The sequence below is a fragment of the Chiloscyllium plagiosum genome, unplaced genomic scaffold, assembly GCF_037043375.1.
Source record: "Chiloscyllium plagiosum isolate Xiang-an unplaced genomic scaffold, Cpla_swu_hap1 HiC_scaffold_33, whole genome shotgun sequence".
NCBI classification, from domain to species: domain Eukaryota; kingdom Metazoa; phylum Chordata; class Chondrichthyes; order Orectolobiformes; family Hemiscylliidae; genus Chiloscyllium; species Chiloscyllium plagiosum.
Genome location: NW_028270171.1, coordinates 67,264,918 through 67,292,397, shown reverse-complemented (window position 1 = coordinate 67,292,397; position 27,480 = coordinate 67,264,918).

The window sequence follows — 27,480 nt, the reverse complement described above, 5'->3', positions numbered from 1 at the left end:
ACACTCTCTGACACTCTCTGTGACATACTGTGACACTTTCTAGCACATCTGAAACACTCTGTGACACTCTGACAGACGGTGACACACTGTGACACACTCTGACACCGACCGTGACACTTTCTGACTCTCCCTGACTCTCTGAGTCACACTGTGTCACTCACTGAGACACAAGGTGACACTCTCTGACTCTCTCTGAAACTCTCTTAGACACACTGTGACACTCTCTGACTCTCTCTCAAACTTTGAGATGCACTGTGACACTCTCTGATCCTATCTGACACTCTCTGAGGCTCACTGTGACACTCTCTGACAGACTGTGACTCACTGAGACACTCTCAAAGACAGATTTTGACACTTTCTGACTCTCTCTCTCTGACTCTCTGAGACACACTGTGACACTCACTGAGACACAATCTGACACTTTCTGACTCTCTCTGAAACTCTTAAGACACACTGTGACACTCTCTGACTCTCTCTGACACTCTCTCAGACACACCGTAACACTCCATGACTTTCTCTGACACTCTCTCAGACACACTGTAACAACCTCTGACTCTCTCTGACAATTTGAGTTGCACTGTGACACTCTCTGATCCTATCCGATACTCTCTGAGACACACTGCGACAGTCTCTGGCACTTTCTCTAACACACTGCGACACTGACACACGCTGAGACACACTGTGACACTCTCTGGCACTTTCTCCAACACACTGTGACACTCTCTGATCCTATCTATCACTCACTGAGACACACTGTGACACTCAGACACTCTCTGAAACACACTGTGACACTCTTTGACAGACCGAGACACACTGTGGCACTCTCTGAAACACACTGTCACACACTCTGTCACTGTTTGAGACAGACTGGGTCACTTTCTGACTCTCTCTGTCTCTCTGAGACACACTGTGAAACTCATTGTGACACACTGTGACACTCTCTGTCAGACTATGACACTCTGACAGACTGTAACACTCTCTGGCAGACTGCGACACTCTGACTCTCTCTGACACACTCTTAGACACATTGTGACACTCTGTTCCTATCTGACAATGTCTGACACGCACTGTGACACTCTCTGATCTTATCTGACTCTTTCTGAGACACACTGTGACATTCTCTGACAGACTGTGACACACTGTGACTCTCTTTGACTCTCTGAGACACACTGTGACACACTCTGACAGACGAAGACACAATGTGAGACAGACTGTGAAACTTTCTGACTCTCTCTGAGGCACACTGTGACACACTCTGACTCTCTCTGAGGCACACTGTGACATTCTCTGACACTCTCTGAGACAGACCGTGACACTTTTTGACACTCTCTGACTCTCTGAGACACACTGAGACATTCACTGAGACACAATACAACACTCTCTGAGACTGACTGTGACACTCTCTGACTCTCTCTGACACTCTCTGAGACATAATGTGACACTCTCTGACTCTCTCTGAGGCATATTGCGCCACTCTCTGACTGACTGTGACACACTCTGCGACACAGTAGGACACTCTCTGACAATTTGACACGCACTGTGACACTCTCTGGTCCAATCTAACACACTCCGAGACACACTGTGACACTCTGACAAATTGTGACACACTCTGACACTATCTGCAACACACTGGGACCCTCTCTGACAATTTGAGACGCACTGTAACACTCACTGATCCAATCCGACACTCTCGGAGCCGCACTGTGACACTCTCTGAAAAGCACTGTGACACTCTCTGACACTCTCAGAGACACACTGGGATACAGTCTGATTCTAACTGACACTCTCTGAGGCACAGTATGACGTATTGTGCCACTCTCTGACTCACTCTGATATCTCTGAGACACACTGTGACACTCTCTCACAGACTGTGACCATCTGTGAGACTAATGCTGACACTCTCTGAGACACAGTATGACACACTGTGGCACTCTCTGACAAACTGTGACACACTGAAACACACTCTGACTCTCTCTGACATTCTCTTAGACACACTGCGACACTCTCTGACTCTCACTGACACTATGACACTGTTTGATCCTATCTGACACTCTCTGAGACTCACTGTGACATTCTCTGACTCTCTGAAACACACTGTGACACTCTCTGAGAAACTGTGACACTCTCTGGGACTCTCTGAAACACACTGGGAGCCTCTCTGAGATTTTGAGACACACTATGACACTCTCTGACAGACTGTGACACACTGTGACACTCTGACATTCTTTGAAACACACTGACAATCTCTGACAGACTGTGACACCCTCTCACACACACTGTGCCACAGCGGGACGCTCTCCGAGAATTTGACACGCACTGTGACACTGTCTGATCCTATCCAAAACATTCTGAGACACACTGTGACACTCTCTGAGACTCTCTGAGACACACTGGGGCTCTCTCTGAGATTTTGAGATGCACTGTGACACTCTCTGACAGAAAGTGACACACTGTGACACACTCTGACACTCTATAAGACACACTGTGACACTCGCTGACATCCTTTGAAACACACTGTGACAATCTCTGACAGACTGTGACAAACTCTGCGACACAGCGGGACCCTCTCTGACAATTTAACACTTACCGGTACACTCTCTGATCCTATCCAACACACTCTGAGACACACTGTGACACTCTCTGACACTCTCTGAAAAACACTGTGACACTCTGCGACACGCGCTTATAAACACTGTGACACTCTCTGACTCTCGCTGACACTTTGAGACGCACTATGACACTCTCTGATCCTATTGACACTCTCTGAGATACATTGTGACACTCTCTGACTCTCTCTGAACCACACTGTGACACTCTCTGAGACACACTGTGACACTCTCTGATCCAATTTGACACTCTCTGAGACACACTGAGACACTCTGACTCTCTCTGAAACTCTCTGTGACACTCTGACACACGCTGTGACACACTGTGACACTCTCTGGCACTTTCTCTAACACACTGAGACACTCTCTGATCGTATCTGATACTCACTGTGACACATTGTGAAACTCTCTGACTCTCTCTGAGGTGCACTGTTACACTCTCTGACAGACTGTGATACACTGAAACACACTGTGACACTATCTGACACTCTCAGAGGCACACTGTGACACTCTCTGACAGTCTGTGACACACTAAAACACTCTCTGAAACACACTGTGACACTCTCTGACACAGACAGAGACACACTGTGACACTCTCTGACACTTTCCAACATACTGTGACACTCTCTGTGACACACTGTGACACTCTCTGACACAGGCAGAGACACACTGTGACACACTCTGACACTTTCCAACATACTGTGACACTCCCTGAGACACAATGTGACACTCTCTGACACAGACAGGGACACACTGTGACACTCTCTGACACTTTCCAACATACTGTAACACTCGCTGAGGCACAATGTGACACTCTCTGACACAGGCAGAGACACACTGTGACACTCTCTGACACTCTCCAACACACTGTGCCACTCTCTGATACACACTGTGACACTCCCCGACACTCTCCAACACACTGTGACACTCTCTTGACACTCTCTGTGACATACTGTGACACTTTTTAGCACATCTGACACACTCTGTGACACTCTGACAGACGGTGACACACTGTGACACTCTCTGACACCGACTGTGACACTCTCTGACTCTCCCTGACTCTCTGAGTCACACTGTGTCACTCACAGAGACACAAGGTGACACTCTCAGACTCTCTCTGAAACACACTGCGACACTCTCTGACAGACTGGGACACACTGTGGCACTCTCTGACTCTCTCTGAAACACACTGTCACACACCGTCAGACGGTGACACAGTATGACACTCTCTGAGACAGACTGTGTCACATTCTGACTCTCTGTCCCACTGAGACACAGTGTGAAACTCTCTGACTGACTGTGACACTCTCTGACAGACTGTGACACTCTCTTTGACACACTGTTACACTCTCTGACACTCAGTGAGACACACTGTGACACTCTCTGACTGACTATGACACACTGAGACACTCTCTGACAAACTGTGACATTTTTTGAGACTCTGTGACACTCTCTGACACTCTTTGAGACACACTGTGACACTCTCTGACAGACTCCGACACACTGTGACACTCTCGGACTCTCTCTGAAACGCTCTGTGACATTCTCTGATAGATGGTGAAAAACTGTGACATTCCCTGACACACTCTGAGACACACTGAGACACTCTCTGACACTCTCTGAGACAGACCGTGACACTTTTTGACACTCTCTAACTCTATGAGACACACTGAGACATTCCCTGAGACACAATACAACACTCTCTGAGACAGACTGTGACACTCTCTGACTCTGTCTGAGACATAATGTGACACTCTCTGACTCTCTCTGAGGCATATTGTGCCACTCTCTGACTGACTGTGACACACTCTGCGACACAGTAGGACACTCTCTGACAATTTGACACGCACTGTGACACTCTCTGGTCCAATCTAACACACTCCGAGACACACTGTGACACTCTGACAAATTGTGACACACTCTGACACTATCTACAACACACTGGGACCTTCTCTGACAATTTGAGACGCACTGTAACACTCACTGATCCTATCCGACACTCTCGGAGCCGCACTGTGACACTCTCTGAAACTCTCTGAAAAGCACTGTGACACTCTCTGACACTCTCAGAGACACACTGGGATACAGTCTGACTCTAACTGACACTCTCTGAGGCACAGTATGACGTATTGTGACACTCCCTGACTCACTCTGATATCTCTGAGACACACTGTGACACTCTCTCACAGACTGTGACCATCTCTGAGACTAATGCTGACACTCTCTGAGACACAGTATGACACAATGTGGCACTCTCTGACAGACTGTGACACACTGAAACACACTCTGACTCTCTCTGACATTCTCTTAGACACACTGCGACACTCTCTGACTCTCACTGACACTTTGAGACGCACTATGACACTATTTGATCCTATCTGACACTCTCTGAGACTCACTGTGACATTCTCTGACTCTCTGAAACACACTGTGACACTCTCTGAGAAACTGTGACACTCTCTGGGACTCTCTGAAACACACTGGGACCCACTCTGAGATTTTCAGACACACTATGACACTCTCTGACAGACTGTGACACACTGTGACACTCTGACATTCTTTGAAACACACTGTGACAATCTCTGACAGACTGTGACACACTCTCACACACTCTGTGACACAGCGGGACGCTCTCCGAGAATTTGACACGCACTGTGACACTGTCTGATCCTATCCAAAACATTCTGAGACACACTGTGACACTCTCTGAGACACACTGGGGATGTCTCTGAGATTTTGAGATGCACTGTGACACTCTCTGACAGAAAGTGACACACTGTGACACACTCTGACACTCTATAAGACACAATGTGACACTCGCTGACATCCTTTGAAACACACTGTGACAATCTCTGACAGACTGTGACAAACTCTGCGACACAGCGGGACCCGCTCTGACAATTTAACACTTACCGGTACACTCTCTGATCCTATCCAACACACTCTGAGACACGCTGTGACACTCTCTGACGCTCTCTGAAAATCACTGTGACACTCTGCGACACGCGCTTATAAATACTGTGACACTCTCTGACTCTCGCTGACACTTTGAGACGCACTATGACACTCTCTGATCCTATTGACACTCTCTGAGATACATTGTGACACTCTCTGACTCTCTCTGAACCACACTGTGACACTCTCTGAGACACACTGTGACACTCTCTGATCCAATTTGACACTCTCTGAGACACATTGTGACACTCTCTGACTCTCTCTGAAACTCTCTGTGACACTCTGACACACGCTGTGACACACTGTGACACTCTCTGGCACTTTCTCTAACACACTGCGACACTCTCTGATCGTATCTGATACTCACTGTGACAGATTGTGAAACTCTCTGACTCTCTCTGAGGTGCACTGTTACACTCTCTGACAGACTGTGATACACTGAAACACACTGTGACACTATCTGACACTCTCAGAGGCACACTGTGACACTCTCTGACAGTCTGTGACACACTAAAACACTCTCTGAAACACACTGTGACACTCTCTGACACAGACAGAGACACACTGTGACACTCTCTGACACTTTCCAACATACTGTGACACTCTCTGTGACACACTGTGACACTCTCTGACACAGGCAGAGACACACTGTGACACTCTCTGACACTTTCCAACATACTGTGACACTCCCTGAGACACAATGTGACACTCTCTGACACAGACAGAGACACACTGTGACACTCTCTGACACTTTCCAACATACTGTAACACTCGCTGAGGCACAATGTGACACTCTCTGACACAGGCAGAGACACACTGTGACACTCTCTGACACTCTCCAACACACTGTGCCACTCTCTGATACACACTGTGACACTCCCCGACACTCTCCAACACACTGTGACACTCTCTTGACACTCTCTGTGACATACTGTGACACTTTCTAGCACATCTGAAACACTCTGTGACACTCTGACAGACGGTGACACACTCTGACACTCTCTGACACCGACTGTGACACTCTCTGACTCTCCCTGACTCTCTGAGTCACACTGTGTCACTCACAGAGACACAAGGTGACACTCTCAGACTCTCTCTGAAACACACTGCGACACTCTCTGACAGACTGGGACACACTGTGGCACTCTCTGACTCTCTCTGAAACACACTGTCACACACCGTCAGACGGTGACACAGTATGACACTCTCTGAGACAGACTGTGTCACATTCTGACTCTCTGTCCCACTGAGACACAGTGTGAAACTCTCTGACTGACTGTGACACTCTCTGACAGACTGTGACACTCTCTTTGACACTCTGTTACACTCTCTGACACTCACTGAGACACACTGTGACACTCTCTGACTGACTATGACACACTGAGACACTCTCTGACAAACTGTGACATTTTTTGAGACTCTGTGACACTCTCTGACACTCTTTGAGACACACTGTGACACTCTCTGACAGACTCCGACACACTGTGACACTCTCTGACTCTCTCTGACACTCTCTGAGACATAATGTGACGCTCTCTGACTCTCTCTGAGGCATATTGTGCCACTCTCTGACTGACTGTGACACGCACTGCGACACAGTAGGACACTCTCTGACAATTTGACACGCACTGTGACACTCTCTGGTCCAATCTAACACACTCCGAGACACACTGTGACACTCTGACAAATTGTGACACACTCTGACACTATCTGCAACACACTGGGACCCTCTCTGACAATTTGAGACGCACTGTAACACTCACTGATCCTATCCGACACTCTCGGAGCCGCACTGTGACACTCTCTGAAACTCTCTGAAAAGCACTGTGACACTCTCTGACACTCTCAGAGACACACTGGGATACAGTCTGACTCTAACTGACACTCTCTGAGGCACAGTATGACGTATTGTGACACTCTCTGACTCACTCTGATATCTCTGAGACACACTGTGACACTCTCTCACAAACTGTGACCATCTCTGAGACGAATGCTGACACTCTCTGAGACACAGTATGACACACTGTGGCACTCTCTGACAGACTGTGACACACTGAAACACACTCTGACTCTCTCTGACATTCTCTTAGACACACTGCGACACTCTCTGACTCTCACTGACACTTTGAGACGCACTATGACACTATTTGATCCTATCTGACACTCTCTGAGACTCACTGTGACATTCTCTGACTCTCTGAAACACACTGTGACACTCTCTGAGAAACTGTGACACTCTCTGGGACTCTCTGAAACACACTGGGACCCACTCTGAGATTTTCAGACACACTATGACACTCTCTGACAGACTGTGACACACTGTGACACTCTGACATTCTTTGAAACACACTGTGACAATCTCTGACACACTCTCACACACACTGTGACACAGCGGGACGCTCTCCGAGAATTTGACACGCACTGTGACACTGTCTGATCCTATCCAAAACATTCTGAGACACACTGTGACACTCTCTGAGACACACTGGGGATGTCTCTGAGATTTTGAGATGCACTGTGACACTCTCTGACAGAAAGTGACACACTGTGACACACTCTGACACTCTATAAGACACACTCTGACACTCGCTGACATCCGTTGAAACACACTGTGACAATCTCTGACAGACTGTGACAAACTCTGCGACACAGCGGGACCCTCTCTGACAATTTAACACTTAACGGTACACTCTCTGATCCTATCCAACACACTCTGAGACACGCTGTGACACTCTCTGACGCTCTCTGAAAAGGACTGTGACACTCTGCGACACGCGCTTATAAATACTGTGACACTCTCTGACTCTCGCTGACACTTTGAGACGCACTATGACACTCTCTGATCCTATTGACACTCTCTGAGATACATTGTGACACTCTCTGACTCTCTCTGAACCACACTGTGACACTCTCTGAGACACACTGTGACACTCTCTGATCCAATTTGACACTCTCTGAGACACACTGTGACACTCTCTGACTCTCTCTGAAACTCTCTGTGACACTCTGACACACGCTGTGACACACTGTGACACTCTCTGGCACTTGCTCTAACACACTGCGACACTCTCTGATCGTATCTGATACTCACTGTGACACATTGTGAAACTCTCTGACTCTCTCTGAGGTGCACTGTTACACTCTCTGACAGACTGTGATACACTGAAACACACTGTGACACTATCTGACACTCTCAGAGGCACACTGTGACACTCTCTGACAGTCTGTGACACACTAAAACACTCTCTGAAACACACTGTGACACTCTCTGACACAGACAGAGACACACTGTGACACTCTCTGACACTTTCCAACATACTGTGACACTCTCTGTGACACACTGTGACACTCTCTGACACAGGCAGAGACACACTGTGACACTCTCTGACACTTTCCAACATACTGTGACATTCCCTGAGACACAATGTGACACTCTCTGACACAGACAGAGACACACTGTGACACTCTCTGACACTTTCCAACATACTGTAACACTCGCTGAGGCACAATGTGACACTCTCTGACACAGGCAGAGACACACTGTGACACTCTCTGACACTCTCCAACACACTGTGCCACTCTCTGATACACACTGTGACACTCCCCGACACTCTCCAACACACTGTGACACTCTCTTGACACTCTCTGTGACATACTGTGACACTTTCTAGCACATGTGAAACACTCTGTGACACTCTGACAGACGGTGACACACTGTGACACTCTCTGACACCGACTGTGACACTCTCTGACTCTCCCTGACTCTCTGAGTCACACTGTGTCACTCACAGAGACACAAGGTGACACTCTCAGACTCTCTCTGAAACACACTGCGACACTCTCTGACAGACTGGGACACACTGTGGCACTCTCTGACTCTCTCTGAAACACACTGTCACACACCGTCAGACGGTGACACAGTATGACACTCTCTGAGACAGACTGTGTCACATTCTGACTCTCTGTCCCACTGAGACACAGTGTGAAACTCTCTGACTGACTGTGACACTCTCTGACAGACTGTGACACTCTCTTTGACACACTGTTACACTCTCTGACACTCACTGAGACACACTGTGACACTCTCTGACTGACTATGACACACTGAGGCACTCTCTGACAAACTGTGACATTTTTTGAGACTCTGTGACACTCTCTGACACTCTTTGAGACACACTGTGACACTCTCTGACAGACTCCGACACACTGTGACACTCTCGGACTCTCTCTGACACTCTCTGAGACATAATGTGACACTCTCTGACTCTCTCTGAGGCATATTGTGCCACTCTCTGACTGACTGTGACACGCACTGCGACACAGTAGGACACTCTCTGACAATTTGACACGCACTGTGACACTCTCTGGTCCAATCTAACATACTCCGAGACACACTGTGACACTCTGACAAATTGTGACACACTCTGACACTATCTGCAACACACTGGGACCCTCTCTGACAATTTGAGACGCACTGTAACACTCACTGATCCTATCCGACACTCTTGGAGCCGCACTGTGACACTCTCTGAAACTCTCTGAAAAGCACTGTGACACTCTCTGACACTCTCAGAGACACACTGGGATACAGTCTGACTCTAACTGACACTCTCTGAGGCACAGTATGACGTATTGTGACACTCCCTGACTCACTCTGATATCTCTGAGACACACTGTGACACTCTCTCACAAACTGTGACCATCTCTGAGACGAATGCTGACACTCTCTGAGACACAGTATGACACACTGTGGCACTCTCTGACAGACTGTGACACACTGAAACACACTCTGACTCTCTCTGACATTCTCTTAGACACACTGCGACACTCTCTGACTCTCACTGACACTTTGAGACGCACTATGACACTATTTGATCCTATCTGACACTCTCTGAGACTCACTGTGACATTCTCTGACTCTCTGAAACACACTGTGACACTCTCTGAGAAACTGTGACACTCTCTGGGACTCTCTGAAACACACTGGGACCCACTCTGAGATTTTCAGACACACTATGACACTCTCTGACAGACTGTGACACACTGTGACACTCTGACATTCTTTGAAACACACTGTGACAATCTCTGACACACTCTCACACACACTGTGACACAGCGGGACGCTCTCCGAGAATTTGACACGCACTGTGACACTGGCTGATCCTATCCAAAACATTCTGAGACACACTGTGACACTCTCTGAGACACACTGGGGATGTCTCTGAGATTTTGAGATGCACTGTGACACTCTCTGACAGAAAGTGACACACTGTGACACACTCTGACACTCTATAAGACACAATGTGACACTCGCTGACATCCTTTGAAACACACTGTGACAATCTCTGACAGACTGTGACAAACTCTGCGACACAGCGGGACCCTCTCTGACAATTTAACACTTAACGGTACACTCTCTGATCCTATCCAACACACTCTGAGACACGCTGTGACACTCTCTGACGCTCCCTGAAAAGGACTGTGACACTCTGCGACACGCGCTTATAAATACTGTGACACTCTCTGACTCTCGCTGACACTTTGAGACGCACTATGACACTCTCTGATCCTATTGACACTCTCTGAGATACATTGTGACACTCTCTGACTCTCTCTGAACCACACTGTGACACTCTCTGAGACACACTGTGACACTCTCTGATCCAATTTGACACTCTCTGAGACACACTGTGACACTCTCTGACTCTCTCTGAAACTCTCTGTGACACTCTGACACACGCTGTGACACACTGTGACACTCTCTGGCACTTTCTCTAACACACTGCGACACTCTCTGATCGTATCTGATACTCACTGTGACACATTGTGAAACTCTCTGACTCTCTCTGAGGTGCACTGTTACACTCTCTGACAGACTGTGATACACTGAAACACACTGTGACACTATCTGACACTCTCAGAGGCACACTGTGACACTCTCTGACAGTCTGTGACACACTAAAACACTCTCTGAAACACACTGTGACACTCTCTGACACAGGCAGAGACACACTGTGACACTCTCTGACACTTTCCAACATACTGTGACATTCCCTGAGACACAATGTGACACTCTCTGACACAGACAGAGACACACTGTGACACTCTCTGACACTTTCCAACATACTGTAACACTCGCTGAGGCACAATGTGACACTCTCTGACACAGGCAGAGACACACTGTGACACTCTCTGACACTCTCCAACACACTGTGCCACTCTCTGATACACACTGTGACACTCCCCGACACTCTCCAACACACTGTGACACTCTCTTGACACTCTCTGTGACATACTGTGACACTTTCTAGCACATGTGAAACACTCTGTGACACTCTGACAGATGGTGACACACTGTGACACTCTCTGACACCGACTGTGACACTCTCTGACTCTCCCTGACTCTCTGAGTCACACTGTGTCACTCACAGAGACACAAGGTGACACTCTCAGACTCTCTCTGAAACACACTGCGACACTCTCTGACAGACTGGGACACACTGTGGCACTCTCTGACTCTCTCTGAAACACACTGTCACACACCGTCAGACGGTGACACAGTATGACACTCTCTGAGACAGACTGTGTCACATTCTGACTCTCTGTCCCACTGAGACACAGTGTGAAACTCTCTGACTGACTGTGACACTCTCTGACAGACTGTGACACTCTCTTTGACACACTGTTACACTCTCTGACACTCACTGAGACACACTGTGACACTCTCTGACTGACTATGACACACTGAGACACTCTCTGACAAACTGTGACATTTTTTGAGACTCTGTGACACTCTCTGACACTCTTTGAGACACACTGTGACACTCTCTGACAGACTCCGACACACTGTGACACTCTCGGACTCTCTCTGAAACGCTCTGTGACATTCTCTGATAGATGGAGAAAAACTGTGACATTCCTTGACACTCTCTGAGACACACTGAGACACTCTCTGACACTCTCTGAGACAGACCGTGACACTTTTTGACACTCTCTAACTCTATGAGACACACTAAGACATTCACTGAGACACAATACAACACTCTCTGAGACAGACTGTGACACTCTCTGACTCTGTCTGAGACATAATGTGCCACTCTCTGACTGACTGTGACACACTCTGCGACACAGTAGGACACTCTCTGACAATTTGACACGCACTGTGACACTCTCTGGTCCAATCTAACACACTCCGAGACACACTGTGACACTCTGACAAATTGTGACACACTCTGACACGATCGACAACACACTGGGACCTTCTCTGACAATTTGAGACGCACTGTAACACTCACTGATCCTATCCGACACTCTCGGAGCCGCACTGTGACACTCTCTGAAACTCTCTGAAAAGCACTGTGACACTCTCTGACACTCTCAGAGACACACTGGGATACAGTCTGACTCTAACTGACACTCTCTGAGGCACAGTATGACGTATTGTGACACTCTCTGACTCACTCTGATATCTCTGAGACACACTGTGACACTCTCTCACAGACTGTGACCATCTCTGAGACTAATGCTGACACACTCTGAGACACAGTATGACACACTGTGGCACTCTCTGACAGACTGTGACACACTGAAACACACTCTGACTCTCTCTGACATTCTCTTAGACACACTGCGACACTCTCTGACTCTCACTGACACTTTGAGACGCACTATGACACTGTTTGATCCTATCTGACACTCTCTGAGACTCACTGTGACATTCTCTGACTCTCTGAAACACACTGTGACACTCTCTGAGAAACTGTGACACTCTCTGGGACTCTCTGAAACACACTGGGACCCTCTCGGAGATTTTTAGGCACACTATGACACTCTCTGACAGACTGTGACACACTGTGAAACTCTGACATTCTTTGAAACACACTGTGACAATCTCTGACAGACTGTGACACACTCTCACACACACTGTGCCACAGCGGGACGCTCTCCGAGAATTTGACACGCACTGTGACACTGTCTGATCCTATCCAAAACATTCTGAGACATACTGTGACACTCTCTGAGACTCTCTGATACACACTGGGGCTCTCTCTGAGATTTTGAGATGCACTGTGACACTCTCTGACAGAAAGTGACACACTGTGACACACTCTGACACTCTATAAGACACACTCTGACACTCGCTGACATCCTTTGAAACACACTGTGACAATCTCTGACAGACTGTGACAAACTCTGCGACACAGCGGGACCCGCTCTGACAATTTAACACTTACCGGTACACTCTCTGATCCTATCCAAAACACTCTGAGACACACTGTGACACTCTCTGACGCTCTCTGAAAAGCACAGTGACACTCTGCGACACGCGCTTATAAATACTGTGACACTCTCTGACTCTCGCTGACACTTTGAGACGCACTATGACACTCTCTGATCCTATTGACACTCTCTGAGATACATTGTGACACTCTCTGACTCTCTCTGAACCACACTGTGACACTCTCTGAGACACACTGTGACACTCTCTGATCCAATTTGACACTCTCTGAGACACACTGTGACACTCTCTGACTCTCTCTGAAACTCTCTGTGACACTCTGACACACGCTGTGACACACTGTGACACTCTCTGGCACTTTCTCTAACACACTGCGACACTCTCTGATCGTATCTGATACTCACTGTGACACATTGTGAAACTCTCTGACTCTCTCTGAGGTGCACTGTTACACTCTCTGACAGACTGTGATACACTGAAACACACTGTGAAACTATCTGACCCTCTCAGAGGCACACTGTGACACTCTCTGACAGTCTGTGACACACTAAAACACTCTCTGAAACACACTGTGACACTCTCTGACACAGACAGAGACACACTGTGACACTCTCTGACACTTTCCAACATACTGTGACACTCTCTGTGACACACTGTGACACACTGTGACACAGGCAGAGACACACTGTGACACACTCTGACACTTTCCAACATACTGTGACACTCTCTGAGACACAATGTGACACTCTCTGACACAGGGAGAGACACACTGTGACACTCTCTGACACTTTCCAACATACTGTAACACTCTCTGAGACACAATGTGCCACTCTCTGACACAGGCAGAGACACACTGTGACACTCTCTGACTCTCTCTAAAACTCTCTTAGACATGCTGTGACACTCTCTGACTCTCTCTGACACTTTGAGATGCACTCTGACACTCTCTGATCCTATCTGACACTCTGAGATACACTATGACACTCTCTGACTCTCTCTGAAACACACTGTGACACACGCTAACTGATTGTCACACTTTCGGACTCTCCCTGAATCACTGAGACACACTCTGACACTCTGTGACTCTCTCTGAAACTCTCTGTGGCACTCTCTGACACACGCTGAGACACGCTGCGACACTCTCTGGCACTTTCTCCAACACACTGCGACACTCTCTGATCCTATCTGTCACTCACTGAGACACACTGTGACACTCTCTGTCAGACTGTGAGACAATGTGACACTCTCTGACACTCTCTAAAACACACTGAGACACTCTCTGACACAGGCAGAGACTCACTGTGACACTCTCTGACACTCTCCAACACACTGTGGCACTCTCTGATACACACTGTGACACTCCCCGACACTCTCCAACACACTGTGACACTCTCTGACACTCTCTGTGACATACTGTGACACTTTCTAGCACATCTGAAACACTCTGTGACACTCTGACAGACGGTGACACACTGTGACACACTCTGACACCGACTGTGACACTTTCTGACTCTCCCTGACTCTCTGAGTCACACTGTGTCACTCACTGAGACACAAGGTGACACTCTCTGACTCTCTCTGAAACTCTCTTAGACACACTGTGACACTCTCTGACTCTCTCTCAAACTTTGAGATGCACTGTGACACTCTCTGATCCTATCTGACACTCTCTGAGGCACACTGTGACACTCTCTGACAGACTGTGATACACTGAGACACTCTCAAAGACAGATTTTGACACTTTCTGACTCTCTCTCTCTGACTCTCTGAGACACACTGTGACACTCACTGAGCCACAATCTGACACTTTCTGACTCTCTCTGAAACTCTTAAGACACACTGTGACACTCTCTGACTCTCTCTGACACTCTCTCAGACACACCGTAACACTCCATAACTTTCTCTGACACTCTCTCAGACACACTGTAACAACCTCTGACTCTCTCTGACAATTTGAGTTGCACTGTGACACTCTCTGATCCTATCCGATACTCTCTGAGACACACTGCGACAGTCTCTGGCACTTTCTCTCACACACTGCGACACTGACACACGCTGATACACACTGTGACACTCTCTGGCACTTTCTCCAACACACTGTGAACTCTCTGATCCTATCTGTCACTCACCGAGACACACTGTGACACTCAGACACTCTCTGAAACACACTGTGACACTCTTTGACAGACCGAGACACACTGTGGCACTCTCTGAAACACACTGTCACACACTCTGTCAGACGGTGATACACTATGACACTCTTTGAGACAGACTGGGTCACTTTCTGACTCTCTCTGTCTCTCTGAGACACACTGTGAAACTCACTGTGACACACTGTGACACTCTCTGTCAGACTGTGACACTCTGACTCTCTCTGACACACTCTTAGACAAATTGTGACACTCTGTTCCTATCTGACAATGTCTGACACGCACTGTGACACTCTCTGATCTTATCTGACTCTTTCTGAGACAGACTGTGACATTCTCTGACAGACTGTGACACACTGTGACTCTCTTTGACTCTCTGAGACACACTGTGACACACTGTGACACACTCTGACAGACGAAGACACAATGTGAGACAGACTGTGAAACGTTCTGACTCTCTCTGACTCTCTGAGACACACTGTGACACTCTCTGACTCTCTCTGAGGCACACTGTGACACTCTCTGACAGACTGTGACACAGTGAAACACTGACACACTGACACACTGCGACACTCTCTGGCTCTTCTGACACTCTCTTAGACACACTGTGACACTCTCAGACTCTCTCTGAAACACACTGTGGCACTCTCAGACACTCTCTGAAACACACTGCGACACTCTCTGACAGACTGGGACACACTGTGGCACTCTCTGACTCTCTCTGAAACACACTGTCACACACTGTCAGACGGTGACACAGTATGACACTCTCTGAGACAGACTGTGTCACATTCTGACTCTCTGTCCCACTGAGACACAGTGTGAAACTCTCTGACTGACTGTGACACTCTCTGACAGACTGTGACACGCTCTGTGACACACTGTTACACTCTCTGACACTCAGGTGAGACACACTGTGACACTCTCTGACTGACTATGACACACTGAGACACTCTCTGACACACTGTGACATTTTTTGAGACTCTGTGACACTCTCTGACACTCTTTGAGACACACTGTGACACTCTCTGACAGACTGCGACACACTGTGACACTCTCTGACTCTCTCTGAAACGCTCTGTGACATTCTCTGATAGATGGTGAAAAACTGTGACATTCCCTGACACTCTCTGAGACACACTGAAACACTCACTGACACTCTCTGAGACAGATTGTGACACTTTTTGACACTCTCTAACTCTATGAGACACACTGAGACATTCACTGAGACACAATACAACACTCTCTGAGACAGACTGTGACACTCTCTGACTCTCTCTGACACTCTCTGAGACATAATGTGACACTCTCTGACTCTCTCTGAGGCATATTGTGCCACTCTCTGACTGACTGTGACACACTCTGCGACACAGTAGGACACTCTCTGACAATTTGACACACACTGTGACACTCTCTGGTCCAATCTAACACACTCCGAGACACACTGTGACACTCTGACAAATTGTGACACACTCTGACACTATCTGCAACACACTGGGACCCTCTCTGACAATTTGAGACGCACTGTAACACTCACTGATCCTATCCGACACTCTCGGAGCCGCACTGTGACACTCTCTGAAACTCTCTGAAAAGCACTGTGACACTCTCTGACACTCTCAGAGACACACTGGGATACAGTCTGACTCTAACTGACACTCTCTGAGGCACGGTATGACGTATTGTGACACTCTCTGACTCACTCTGATATCTCTGAGACACACTGTGACACTCTCTCACAGACTGTGACCATCTCTGAGACTAATGCTGACACTCTCTGAGACACAGTATGACACACTGTGGCACTCTCTGACAGACTGTGACACACTGAAACACACTCTGACTCTCTCTGACATTCTCTTAGACACACTGCGACACTCTCTGACTCTCACTGACACTTTGAGACGCACTATGACACTGTTTGATCCTATCTGACACTCTCTGAGACTCACTGTGACATTCTCTGACTCTCTGAAACACACTGTGACACTCTCTGAGAAACTGTGACACTCTCTGGGACTCTCTGAAACACACTGGGACCCTCTCTGAGATTTTCAGACACACTATGACACTCTCTGACAGACTGTGACACACTGTGACACTCTGACATTCTTTGAAACACACTGTGACAATCTCTGACAGACTGTGACACACTCTCACACACACTGTGAAACAGCGGGACGCTCTCCGAGAATTTGACACGCACTGTGACACTGTCTGATCCTATCCAAAACATTCTGAGACACACTGTGACACTCTCTGAGACACACTGGGGATGTCTCTGAGATTTTGAGATGCACTGTGACACTCTCTGACAGAAAGTGACACACTGTGACACACTCTGACACTCTATAAGACACAATGTGACACTCGCTGACATCCTTTGAAACACACTGTGACAATCTCTGACAGACTGTGACAAACTCTGCGACACAGCGGGACCCTCTCTGACAATTTAACACTTACTGGTACACTCTCTGATCCTATCCAACACACTCTGAGTCACGCTGTGACACTCTCTGACGCTCTCTGAAAAGCACTGTGACACTCTGCGACACGCGCTTATAAATACTGTGACACTCTCTGACGCTCGCTGACACTTTGAGACGCACTATGACACTCTCTGATCCTATTGACACTCTCTGAGATACATTGTGACACTCTCTGACTCTCTCTGAACCACACTGTGACACTCTCTGAGACACACTGTGACACTCTCTGATCCAATTTGACACTCTCTGAGACACACTGTGACACTCTCTGACTCTCTCTAAAACTCTCTGTGACACTCTGACACACGCTGTGACACACTGTGACACTCTCTGGCACTTTCTCTAACACACTGCGACACTCTCTGATCGTATCTGATACTCACTGTGACACATTGTGAAACTCTCTGACTCTCTCTGAGGTGCACTGTTACACTCTCTGACAGACTGTGATACACTGAAACACACTGTGACACTATCTGACTCTCTCAGAAGCACACTGTGACATTCTCTGACACAGGCAGAGACACACTGTGACACTCTCTGACACTTTCCAACATACTGTGACACTCGCTGAGGCACAATGTGACACTCTCTGACACAGGCAGAGACACACTGTGACACTCTCTGACTCTCTCTAAAACTCGATAAGACATCCTGTGACACTCTCTGACTCTCTCTGACACTTTGAGATGCCCTCTGACACTCTCCGATCCTATCTGACACTCTGAGATACACTATGACACTCTCTGACTCTCTCTGAAACACACTGTTACACACGCTGACTGATTGTGACACTTTCGGACTCTCCCTGAATCACTGAGACACACTCTGACACTCTGTGACTCTCTCTGAAACTCTCTGTGGCACTCTCTGACACACGCTGAGACACACTGTGACATTCTCTGGCACATTCTCTCACACACTGCGACACTCTCTGACACACGCTGAGACACACTGTGACACTCTCTGGCACTGTGTCCAACACACTGCGACACTCTCTGATCCTATCTATCACTCACTGAGACACACTGTGACACTCTCTGTCAGACTGTGAGACAATGTGACACTCTCTGACACTCTCTGAAACACACTGAGACACTCTCTGACAGACTGTGAGACAATGTGACACTCTCTGACTCTCTCTGAGGTGCACTGTTACACTCCCTGACAGACTGTGATACACTGAAACACACTGTGACACTATCTGACTCTCTCAGAAGCACACTGTGACATTCTCTGACACAGGCAGAGACACACTGTGACACTCTCTGACACTTTCCAACATACTGTGACACTCGCTGAGGCACAATGTGACACTCTCTGACACAGGCAGAGACACACTGTGACACTCTCTGACACTTTCCAACACACTGTGCCACTCTCTGATACACACTGTGACACTCCCCGACACTCTCCAACACACTGTGACACTCTCTTGACACTCTCTGTGACATACTGTGACACTTTCTAGCACATCTGAAACACTCTGTGACACTCTGACAGACGGTGACACACTGTGACACTCTCTGACACCGACTGTGACACTTTCTGACTCTCCCTGACTCTCTGAGTCACACTGTGTCACTCACTGTGACACAAGGTGACACTCTCTGACTCTCTCTGAAACTCCCTTAGACACACTGTGACACTCTCTGACACCCTCTCAAACTTTGAGATGCACTGTGACACTCTCTGATCCTATCTGACACTCTCTGAGGCACACTGTGACACTCTCTGACAGACTGTGACACACTGAGACACTCTCAAAGACAGATTTTGACACTTTCTGACTCTCTCTCTCTGACTCTCTGAGACACACTGTGACACTCACTGAGACACAATCTGACACTTTCTGACTCTCTCTGAAACTCTTAAGACACACTGTGACACTCTCTGACTCTCTCTGACACTCTCTCAGACACACCGTAACACTCCATGACTTTCTCTGACACTCTCTCAGACACACTGTAACAACCTCTGACTCTCTCTGACAATTTGAGTTGCACTGTGACACTCTCTGATCCTATCCAATACTCTCTGAGACACACTGCGACAGTCTCTGGCACTTTCTCCAACACACTGTGACACTCTCTGATCCTATCTGTCACTCACTGAGACACACTGTGACACTCAGACACTCTCTGAAACACACTGTGACACTCTTAGACAGACCGAGACACACTGTGGCACTCTCTGAAACACACTGTCACACACTCTGTCAGACGGTAATACACTATGACACTCTTTGAGACAGACTGGGTCACTTTCTGACTCTCTCTGTCTCTCTGAGACACACTGTGAAACTCACTGTGACACACTGTGACACTCTCTGTCAGACTGTGACACTCTGACAGACTGTAACACTCTCTGGCAGACTGCGACACTCTGACTCTCTCTGACACACTCTTAGACACATTGTGACACTCTGTTCCTATCTGACAATGTCTGACACGCACTGGGACACTCTCTGATCTTATCTGACTCTTTCTGAGACACACTGTGACATTCTCTGACAGACTGTGACACACTGTGACTCTCTTTGACTCTCTGAGACACACTGTGACACACTCTGACAGACGAAGACACAATGTGAGACAGACTGTGAAACTTTCTGACTCTCTGACTCTCTGAGGCACACTGTGACACTCTCTGACAGACTGTGACACAGTGAAACACTGACACACTGACACACTGCGACACTCTCTGACTCTTCTGACACTCTCTTAGACACACTGTGACACTCTCAGACTCTCTCTGAAACACACTGTGGCACTCTCAGACACTCTCTGAAACACACTGGCACACACTGTCAGACGGTGACACAGTATGACACTCTCTGAGACAGACTGTGTCACATTCTGACTCTCTGTCCCACTGAGACACAGTGTGAAACTCTCTGACTGACTGTGACACTCTCTGACAGACTGTGACACTCTCTGTGACACACTGTTACACTCTCTGACACTCACTGAGACACACCGTGACACTCTCTGACTGACTATGACACACTGAGACACTCTTTGACACACTGTGACATTTTTTGAGACTCTGTGACACCTTCTGACACTCTCTGAGACACACTGTGACACTCTCTGACAGACTGCGACACACTGTGACACTCTCTGACTCTCTCTGAAACGCTCTGTGACATTCTCTGATAGATGGTGAAAAACTGTGACACTCCCTGACACTCTCTGAGACACACTGAGACACTCTCTGACACTCTCTGAGACAGACCGTGACACTTTTTGACACTCTCTGACTCTCTGAGACACACTGAGACATTCACTGAGACACAATACAACACTCTCTGAGACAGACTGTGACACTCTCTGACTCTCTCTGACACTCTCTGAGACATAAAGTGACACTCTCTGACTCTCTCTGAGGCATATTGTGCCACTCTCTGACTGACTGTGACACACTCTGCGACACAGTAGGACACTCTCTGACAATTTGACACACACTGTGACACACTCTGACAGACGAAGACACAATGTGAGACAGACTGTGAAACTTTCTGACTCTCTCTGACTCTCTGAGACACACTGTGACACTCTCTGACTCTCTCTGAGGCACACTGTGACACTCTCTGACAGACTGTGACACAGTGAAACACTGACACACTGACACACTGCGACACTCTCTGACTCTTCTGACACTCTCTTAGACACACTGTGACACTCTCAGACTCTCTCTGAAACACACTGTGGCACTCTCAGACACTCTCTGAAACACACTGCGACACTCTCTGACAGGCTGGGACACACTGTGGCACTCTCTGACTCTCTCTGAAACACACTGTCACACACTGTCAGACGGTGACACAGTATGACACTCTCTGAGACAGACTGTGTCACATTCTGACTCTCTGTCCCACTGAGACACAGTGTGAAACTCTCTGACTGACTGTGACACTCTCTGACAGACTGTGACACTCTCTGTGACACACTGTTACACTCTCTGACACTCACTGAGACACACTGTGACACTCTCTGACTGACTATGACGCACTGAGACACTCTTTGACACACTGTGACATTTTTTGAGACTCTGTGACAATCTCTGACACTCTCTGAGACACACTGTGACACTCCCTGACAGACTGCGACACACTGTGACACTCTCTGACTCTCTCTGAAACGCTCTGTGACATTCTCTGATAGATGGTGAAAAACTGTGACACTCCCTGACACTCTCTGAGACACACTGAGACACTCTCTGACACTCTCTGAGACAGACTGTGACACTTTTTGACACTCTCTGACTCTCTGAGACACACTGAGACATTCACTGAGACACAATACAACACTCTCTGAGACAGACTGTGACACTCTCTGACTCTCTCTGACACTCTCTGAGACATAAAGTGACACTCTCTGACCCTCTCTGAGGCATATTGTGCCACTCTCTGACTGACTGTGACACACTCTGCGACAATGTAGGACACTCTCTGACAATTTGACACGCACTGTGACACTCTCTGGTCCAATCTAACACACTCCGAGACACACTGTGACACTCTGACAAATTGTGACACACTCTGACACTATCTGCAACACACTGGGACCCTCTCTGACAATTTGAGACGCACTGTAACACTCACTGACCCTATCCGACTCTCTCGGAGCCGCACTGTGACACTCTCTGAAACTCTCTGAAAAGCACTGTGACACTCTCTGACACTCTCAGAGACACACTGGGATACAGTCTGACTCTAACTGACACTCTCTGACGCACAGTATGACGTATTGTGACACTCTCTGACTCACTCTGATATCTCTGAGACACACTGTGACACTCTCTCACAGACTGTGACCATCTCTGAGACTAATGCTGACACTCTCTGAGACACAGTATGACACACTGTGGCACTCTCTGACAGACTGTGACACACTGAAACACACTCTGACTCTCTCTGACATTCTCTTAGACACACTGCGACACTTTCTGACTCTCACTGACACTTTGAGACGCACTATGACACTGTTTGATCCTATCTGACACTCTCTGAGACTCACTGTGACATTCTCTGACTCTCTGAAACACACTGTGACACTCTCTGAGAAACTGTGACACTCTCTGGGACTCTCTGAAACACACTGGGACCCTCTCTGAGATTTTTATACACACTATGACACTCTCTGACAGACTGTGACACACTGTGACACTCTGACATTCTTTGAAACACACTGTGACAATCTCTGACAGAATGTGACACACTCTCACACACACTGTGACACAGCGGGACGCTCTCCGAGAATTTGACACGCACTGTGACACTGTCTGATCCTATCCAAAACATTCTGAGACACACTGTGACACTCTCTGAGACTCTCTGAGACACACTGGGGCTCTCTCTGAGATTTTGAGATGCACTGTGACACTCTCTGACAGAAAGTGACACACTGTGACACACTCTGACACTCTATAAGACACACTCTGACACTCGCTGACATCCTTAGACTCACTGCGACCCTCTGTGACACTCTCTGAAAGACTGTGACACACTGGGACACTCTCAAAGCCAGACTGACACTTTGTGACTCTCTCGGACACTCTCTGAGGCACACTGTGACACCTTCTGACGGACTGTGACATACTGAGACACCCTAAAAGACAGACTGACACTTTCTGATTCTCTCTGACTCACTCTGACTCACCTGAGAGTCAGGAAGTGTCACGGACTGTCTTTGAGACTGTCTCAGTGTGTCACAGTCTTTCAGAGAGTGTCACAGAGGGTCACAGTGAGTCTAAGAGAGTTTCACAGTGTGTCTCAGAGTGTTAGAGAGAGTCAGGAATTGTCACAGTGTTTCTCAGAGAGTGTCACAGTGTGACACAATCTATCAGAGAATCTTACAGTGTATTGCAGAGTAATCTCAGAGAGTCAGAAAGTGTCACAGTGCGTCATACTGTGTCTCAGAGAGTGTCAGCATTTGGCTCAGAGAGTGTCACAGTGTGTCTCAGAGATGTCAGAGTGAGTCAGAGAGTGTTACAGTATGTCATACTGTGCCTCAGAGAGTGTCAGAGAGAGTCAGACTGTATCACAGTGTGTCTCAGAGAAAGTCAGAAAGTGTCACAGTGTGTGTCAGAGAGAGTAAGTGAGTGTAACTGTCTGTCTCAGAGAGTGTCAGAGCGGGTCGGAGAGTGTCACAGTGTATCTCATGGAGTCAGAGAGAGACAGAAAGTGTCACAGTGTGTCTCAGAGAGAGTCAGAGAGAGTCCGAGAGTGTTGCAGTGTGTCTAAGAGAGTGTCAGTGTGTCACAGTCTTTCAGAGAGTGTCACAGAGGGTCACAGTGAGTCTAAGAGAGTTTCACAGTGTGTCTCAGAGTGTTAGAGAGAGTCAGACATTGTCACAGTATTTCTCAGAGAGTGTCACTGTGAGACACAATCTGTCAGAGAATCTTACAGTGTATTGCAGAGTATCTCAGAGAGAGTCAGAAAGTGTCACAGTGTGTCATAATGTGTCTCAGAGAGTGTCATCATTTGACTCAGAGACGGTCACAGTCTGTGCAAGAGTATTACAGTGTGTCTCCGAGTGATTCAGAGAGTGTCACAGTGTGTCACAGTCTGTCAGAGAGTGTCACATTGCTTTTCAGAGAGTGTCAGAGAGTGTCACAGTGTGTCTCAAATTGTCAGAGAGGGTCCCAGTGTGTCGCAGACAGTGTCAGAGTGTGTCGGAGTGCGTCACAATCTGTCAGAGAGTGTCACACTGCGTCTCAAATTGTCAGAGATGGTCCCAGTGTGTCTCAGAGCGTCTCAGAGAGTGTCACAGTGTGTCACAATCTCTTAGAGAGCGCCACAGTGTGTTTCAGAGAGAGTCAGAAAGTGACACAGTCTGTCTTTGAGAGTGTCTCAGTGTGTCACAGTCTGTCAGAGAGTGTCACAGTGTGCCTCAGAGAGTCTCATAGAGAGTCAGAACGTGTCACAGTCTGTCTTTGAGAGTGTCTCAGTGTGTCACAGTCTTTCAGAAAGTGTCACAGAGGGTCACAGTGAGTTTCTCAGTGTGTCTCAGAGTGTTAGAGAGAGTCAGAAAGTGTCACAGTTTTTCTCAGAGAGGGTCACAGTGTGACACAATCTGTCAGAGAATCTTACAGCGTATTGCAGAGTGTCTCATAGAGAGTCAGAAAGTGTCAGAATGTGTCATACTGTGCCTCAGAGAGTTTCAGAGAGTGTCACAGTCTGTGAGAGAGCGTCACAGCGTGTTACAGAGATGTCAGAGTGAGTCAGAGAGTGTCACAGTATGTCATACTGTGCCTCAGATAGTGTCAGATAGAGTCAGACTGTATCACAGTGTGTCTCAGAGAAAGTCAGAAAGTGTCACACTGTGTGTCAGAGAGTTTCAGAGAGTGTCACAGTCTGTCTCAGAGAGTGTCAGAGCGGGTCAGAGAGTGTCACAGTGTGTCTCAGGGAGTCAGAGAGAGACATAAAGTGTCACAATGTGTCTCAGAGAGAGTCACAGTGTCTCAGAAAATGTCACCGTGTGTCAGAGCGTGTCACAGTCGTTCAGAGAGTGTCATAGTATGTCACAGAAATTGTCACAGTTTTTCAGAGCGTGACACAGTGTATCTCAGAGGATGGCAGAGAGAGTCAGAGAATTTCACAATGTGTCTAAGAGAGTTTCAGAGAATGTCACAGTTTGTCACAACCTGTCAGAGTGTGTCACAGTGTGTCGTGCTGTGCCTCAGAGGGTACCAGAGAGAGCAAGAGTGTCACAGTCTGTCTCAGAGAGTGTCTGTGTGTCACAGTCTGTAAGAGAATGTCACAGTGTGCCTCAGAGAGTGTCAGAGAGAATCAGCGTGTATTTGAGAGTCAGAAAGTGTCACAATGTGTCGCAGTCTGTCACAGAGTGTCATAGTGTGTCTCAGAGAATGTCAGAGAGCGTCACAGCGGGTCTCAGAGAGTGTCAGACAGGATAAGAGAGTGTCACAGTGAGTCTAAGAGAGTGTCACAGTGTGTCACAGTCACTCAGAGAGTGTCACAGTGTATTGCAGAGAGACAATGTGTGTCTCAGAAAGTATTTCAGTGTGTCTCAGAAAGTGTCAGAGAGAATCAGAGGGTGTCACAGTGTGTCTGTGAGATTGTCAGAGAGAGTCAGAGAGTGTCACAGTCTGTCAGAGATTGTCACATTGTGTCTCAGTGAGTTTCATCGTGTGTCTCAGAGAGTCAGAGAGAGTCAGAACATGTCACAGTCTGTCTCAAAGAATGTCACAGTGTGTCACAGTCTGTCAGAGAGTGACACAGTGCGTCTCAGAGAGTCAGAGAGAGTCATAAGGTGTCACAGTCTGTCTCAGAGCGTATCACAGTGTGTCACAGTCTGTCAGAGAGTGACACAGTGCGTCTCAGAGAGTCAGAGAGAATCATAATGTGTCACAGTCTGTCTCAGAGAGTGTCACAGTGTGTCAGTATGTGGCACAGTGTGCCGCAGAGAGTGTCAGAGGGTGTCACAGTGTGTCTAAGATAGTCTCAGAGGGAGTCAGAGAGTGTCACAGTCTGTCAGAGATTGTCACATTGTGTCTCAGTGAGTTTCACCGTGTGTCTCAGAGAGTCAGAGAGAGTCAGAAAGTGTCACAGCCTCTCCCAGAGAGTATCGGAGTGTGTTACAGTCTGTCAGAGAAGGTTTACAGTATATTTAAGAGAGAGTCAGAAAGCTCACAGTCTGTCTCAGAGAGTGTCTCAGTGTGTCACAGTCTGTACGAGAGTGTCACAGTGTGCGTCAGAGAGTGTCAGAGAGAGTGAGAGAGTGTCACAAACTGTCTAAGAGAGTGTCACAGTGGGTCTCTGAGAGTCAGAAAGTGCCAAAGTGTCTCGACGAAAGTGTCAGAGAGTATCACAGTGTATTACAGTCTGTCAGAGAATGTCACAGTGTGTCTCAGAGAGAGTCCGATAGGATCAGAGAGTTTCACAGTGTGTGTCAGAGAGATAGGGAGAGTCAGAAAGTGTCACGGTCTGTCTCTGAGAGTGTCAGATAGGATAGGAGAGTGTCACAGTGCGTCTCAAAGTGTCACAGTGTGTTACAGTCTGTTAGAAAGTGTGA